Raw genomic sequence first — 6,000 nt, forward strand, 5'->3', positions numbered from 1 at the left:
AATAACTTACACTGGTCAGGCTTCTGACCAGGGCAGGATGGTACAGCTCTGGGGTCCTATGCTAGGGAGCTGGAGGAAGTTGGCTAGAACCTCTCTATTGTTATTTCATGAGTGGCCAGGAGAAGCATTCATGTAACTGCAGCTGAGTGTGTCCCTGCATGTGTATGGCTGTGTGGGTGTAAGACCTGGAGGGCTCTGCAGCTTGTCATGGCCTCAGTATGAGAGGGAGCCCAGGCTTGTGAGATAGAGGGCTCAGCAGTAGACAGTTCCAAGTTGCACCCCGGGGCAGTATGTCACACTCAACCAGTCTTTTTTAATGACTCATCACAGCTCAGAAACCTGGGCAACATTCATATCTAGGGCTCTTAGCCTGCCCTGTGAGCAAACAGTCCTTTTTCACCCACTGAGTAACCGTACTGTGTATAGGGAAAACTGAGGCACACATAGGATTCATAAAAATATTACAGAAAATTCTCACTTTGTCACATCACATTACATTGGTTTACAGCTGCTGAAGTTTGCCTATAGCTCGTGTGCACGCATACTTGCCTGCTTGCATCTGCATTATGTGTACTCATCAGGAGAGCTTGTGTTGATGCAAAGTCTGCTGCACCACAGGTAGGTATCCCAGTGTGACATGTGCTGCTGTCCTACACAATGTCTTTTGACAATTTTTTGCAACGTGTTGTGGGACAGAAATGACTGGCCTAGGGATCTCTGGGAGCTAGGGGTAAATTTCCCAACGTACAACATTATCCATCCCATAATGCCATCTGTGATACCCTGGCACCCCAATATTCACCACTGTCATGTAATTAGGATATGTTTTGTACAAAGTATGCCTTGTGAGGTATCATTCTAAAAGTCTTGATCTGCTGGACATTAATATCTCGTTGGATTGTATGTGCTATCGTCATATGTGAAGTTATGAAGTCTGGCTATGTATGTGTTACTGAAACATGGCATGAGGCTGAAAACACCCTCAAGCACTCTGTCTGGCACAACAGTAAAAATGGCCCAACAATGTTAATGCACACAACACAAAGATTACCCCAGGAATTGTGTACAATAGAAACCTCTCTAAGATAGCACTACACAATGGGAACTGTTTGACCCAGGTCAGAGCAAAAGAGCTTTCCAGCAAGTGGGAAGAAGATATAAAAGGGGGACCTCACTCTCCCTGCAACAACAGACCTCGAGACACCTGAGGAATAAAGACTGAACAGGGGGAAGTGATGGTCCCAGGCTAAGGGATTTCTAGCCTGTGTATGAAAACCTGGAAAACCCAAGCTGCAGAGCCAAGGCAGCTTGCGCCTTAGGAATCTGCCAGCCTGTTTATCACTCAGGGTGAGAATTTGCTAATTCATCTCCTACCTATCTAGTGTGTTAAACTCAATTTGTGGTTTTGTTTATTTCCTAGGTAATCTGCTCTGATGTGTTTGCTATTACTTATAATCACTTAAAATCTATTCTTTTGTAGTTAATAAACTTATTTTATGTTTTAATCCAAATCAGTGGATTGACTTTTGTTTGACTAAGGTGTCTGGGAAAAATCTCAGCTTAGTTACCACAAGTGGGCATGGTCCTCTTCACATTGAGGGAGAGGCGGACTGGGTGTTAAACCTATATACAGGCCAGATTTGATCATGGCAGGATGGTAATGCTCTGGGGTCCTAGGCTGCGAAGCTGGGTGTGTTCCTACCTGTGTGAATGCTGGTGAAAGTGCAAACTTCGAGGGCTTTGCAACTTGTCACAGCAGCACAGTGTGAGAGGGAGCCCATGCTGGTGAGTCAGAGGGCTCAGTGGCATTCCAGTTCCAGGTGGCACCCTGGGGGGAACCCGTCACACCATCTATATCCCCCATAATTTTCACACCTTTTTAAAAAAAAATCCCACAAACCCCCACAACACTTTTTGGTGTCTGCTATCCATCCTTGAGAGAAGCACAGAGCCCCCAGAGTGCTGAACTATTTTCATGACCGATGCAAACACAGGACGCACGATCCTCTTGTATTTGCAGACCTGCAGGAAGTACCACAACCACAGGGGACCTCACAATTTCTTCAAGGACAGTTTGCTAAAGGACACGGTAAAAATAATTCAAAGATTTTGGTGGCATTCACAGAGGAGCCGCAGATGACAGAGCACCACTTCTGGGCCCAAGAAATGAGCACTGACCGGGGTGATCACATGGTAATGCAGGTTGAGGGTGACAAGCAGTGGCAGAAGACCTTTTGGATGCAAAAGCTCACATTTCTGGACCTGTTTGCCATGCTCGCCCAAGCCCTGCACTGGAGAGCGGAATTGACAGTGGAGAAGTGAATAGCAATCACACTATGGAAGCTTTGAACGCCAGATTGCTACTGGTCAGGGGGAAATCATTTTGGAGTGGGCAAATCCACAGTGGGGGCCATGCAAGTGTGCAGGACTGTTAATCATTTCCACCATGCAGGACTGTGAGTCTCGGCAATGTGCAGGCACATACCAGGTGGATTTGCAGCAATGGGGTTCCCGAACGGCAGTGGGGTGCTAGAAGGCATTCATATCCCTATTTGGGCACCAATCCACCTTGCCATGGAGTACCTCAACAGAAAGGACTGGTTTTCTTTGGTTCTGCAAGCGTTAGTGACTTCACTGATATTAGTGTGAGCTGGGCAGGGAAGGTGCATGACGCTCACCTCTTTCAGAACACAGGACTGTTCTGAAAGCTGCAAGAAGGGAAATTCTTTCCTGACAGGCTATTATCATGGGCACAGTGATCATGGGACTATTCCTTGCGCCCCGGCTCATGAAACTGAACACTAGCCACCTCAACAGCACCAAGGAAAGGTTCGGCTACAAGCGCAGCAGGTGCAGGCTGACAGTTGAATGTACTTCTTGTAGAATGAGGAGATTCTGGTGCTGTGCGCTCACTAGATTGGATCTCAGTGAGAAAAATATCCCAATGGTGATAGCTGCCTGCTGTGTCCTTCAAAATATCTGTGAGGCAAAAGGGGGGAAGCTGCCACCAGGGTGGAGGTGGAGCAGCTGTCTGCCGACTTTGAACAGCCAAACACAAAGGCCATTACAAGGGTTCACCATGGAGCTGCAGTTGAAGAAGGCTTTGAAAGAGCATTTTAATTGTCAGCCACAGTAGTGTTCTGTGCTGGACTGTTCTCTGGGCCAGGACCTTTGGGTGCTGCTGGGAATTGTGCAGTGCTTGCGGTGCACTTATAAATATGACTGGGTGTTTTCCTGAACCTGAGTTCTGTGCTGCTTGCTGTACATCCACAAGTACTGGGTGCTCTGAGCACCATCAGGCGTTCCACAGTGTGTCACTCCTTAGGGAATTCTGCATCAAAAAACTAAAAATTCTGAGCACAATTAGAGGATGGGGCCAAACGAAATCTGATGAGGTTCAACAGGGACAAGTGCAAAGTCCTGCACTGAGGATGGAAGAATCCCATGCACAGCTACAGACTAGATACCGAGTGGCTAGGCAGCAGGTCTGCAGAAAAGGACCTGGGGGTTACAGTGGACGAGAAGCTGGATATGAGTCAACAGTGTGCCCTTGTTGCCAAGAAGGCTAATGGCATTTAGGGCTGTATGAGTAGGAGCATTGCCAGCAGATCAAGGGATGTGATCATTCCCCTCTATTCGGCATTGGTGAGGCCTCATCTGGAGTACTGTGTCCAGTTTTGGGCCCCACACTACAAGAAGGATGTGGAAAAATTGGAAAGAGTCCAGCAGAGGGCAACAAAAATTATTAGGGGCTGGAGCACATGACTTATGAGGAGAGGCTGAGGGAACTGGGATTGTTTAATCTGCGGAAGAGAAGAATGAGGGGCGATTTGACAGCATCCTTCAGATACCTGAAAGGGGGTTCCAAAGAGAATGGCACTAGACTGTTCTCAGTGGTAGCAGATGACGGAACGAGGAGCAATGGTCTCAAGTTGCAGTGGGGGAGGTTTAGGTTGGATATTAGGAAAAACTTTTTCACTAGGAGGGTTGTGAAGCACTGGAATGGGTTCCCTATGGAGGTGGTGTAATCTCCTTCATTAGAGGTTTTTAAGGTCAGGCTTGACAAAGCCCTGGCTGGGATGATTTAGTTGGGGATTGGTCCTGCTTTGAGCAGGGGGTTGGACTAGGTGACTTCCTGAGGTCCCTTCCAACCCTGATATTCTATGATTCTAAGATTCAATATTTTAAAATTCTGCAAAATTCTGCATATTTTATTTGTGAAAATAACACAATATGGTCACACCATTTTCAATTATTTTGGTAATTTATTTCAACATGCCTGTCAGCAAGTATGTCTGTAATAATACAAACAACAAAAATGAAATGTTTTTTGACAAATAGATTCTTTACTAGGGATATTAGCACATCTGTATGGCTTCACAGAGCAGAGGGCAATACTAATATTTCCATGTATGTCAAGCATAGGAGACTTTATGGATATGTCTACACAGCAAAGAAAAACCCACGGCTGGCCCATATCAGCTGACTTGGGCTTGCGGGGCTGAGGCTGTGGGACTGTTTCATTGCTGGGGAGATTTCTGGACTCAGACTAGAGCCAGAGCACTGGGACCCTCCTACCCTGCAGGATCCTAGAGCCCGGGCCTGGCTGCCAGAGACAGGGGCCAAGCAAGCTGGAAACAGGCCAGGGCGAAGAGCACAGAGCAGCGACCCAGAGTGGCCAATGTGAGAAGCGGCTGGTTCCACCCCCGCCGCTCCCCACCTGGGCCCGAGAAGGTATTTGTAGGTATTTGTTTCAGAGTAACAGCCGTGTTAGTCTGTATTCACAAAAAGAAAAGGAGTACTAATGACACCTTAGAGACTAACCAATTTATTTGAGCATAAGCTTTCGTGAGCTACAGCTCACTTCATCTGTTGAAGTGAGCTGTAGCTCACGAAAGCTTATGCTCAAATAAACTGGTTAGTCTCTAAGATGCCACTAGTCCTCCTTTTCTTGTAGGTATTTGTATTTGTATTGGTATTTATAGAGGCTGGTAGGGGCAGTGTGCTGGGAGAGAAGCTGAGCCCTCATTAGGGGGCAGAGCTTCTCTGACTAGGGATCCTATAAAGGTAGCCAGCCAGTCAGGCAGCGGCACAGACAGCTGCAGGGGCACAGGAGCCAGCAAACAGAGCTGTAAACAGGGGAGTTTGGGGGGAAGACTAAGAGAGCCAGGCAAAGGAACAGACAGGCTCATGAAGGGAGTGTGTGGTGGTCTGGCAGTGTTGTGGTGCTCGTTGGGGGTTTGTGTTGCTTTGGGAGGGGGGATGTTCTGGTGTGGTTTGTGTTTCCCAGACTAACAGGACTTAGGTGAGAAGGCGATGACAGACACAGAGACAGCAGTGGGAGTGACCCAGGCAGTGGAAGACACAATGAAGATGGCTGGATGTGGAAGCTGTGGCATGTACATGATCCTGGAGGGAGCACCTGAAAAGAATTTCGTCTGCATGAAGTGCCACCTGAGAGAGCTGATGGAAGAGAAGATACGAGGATTGGACATGCAGGTGGAAACTCTGGTTGAGTTTAGAAGGAGGTTCGAGCAGATGATGGAGCAAAGACATGAGGAGGCTGAAGAGAAAAGCTCAGACTTGCAGATGGAAGCAGGACCAAAGAACTCTGAGGGGATACTGCTGGGTGAGGAAAGTGGACAGTGGAAGCATGTGACTAAGAGAACCAGGCAGAGGAAAAGACGGGCCAGTGAAGGAGAAACAGAGCTCAAGAACAGGTTTGCGGAGTTGGAAAATGAAGAAGGGGCACAGCAGGTGGTCACTGAAGATGAGAGGGCAAGGAAGAAGAGAAGAGCAGCTAGTCCTGTGGGAAGAGGGCAAGAGTCAATGGAGATAACAACACCAAATATGAGCTCCAGGAGGATACGGGATGGGTTGCAGAGGATTGCAAGGGACAATAGGAATTGAGAGGACTTGCAGTCAGAGGGAACAGGGGATAGACTGGAGAATTGCACCATCACCAGGAAAAGGCAGGTCTACGTGATTCGGGACTCCTTA

This window comes from Chelonia mydas, chromosome 20 (assembly GCF_015237465.2).
Source record: "Chelonia mydas isolate rCheMyd1 chromosome 20, rCheMyd1.pri.v2, whole genome shotgun sequence".
In the NCBI taxonomy this organism is placed as follows: domain Eukaryota; kingdom Metazoa; phylum Chordata; order Testudines; family Cheloniidae; genus Chelonia; species Chelonia mydas.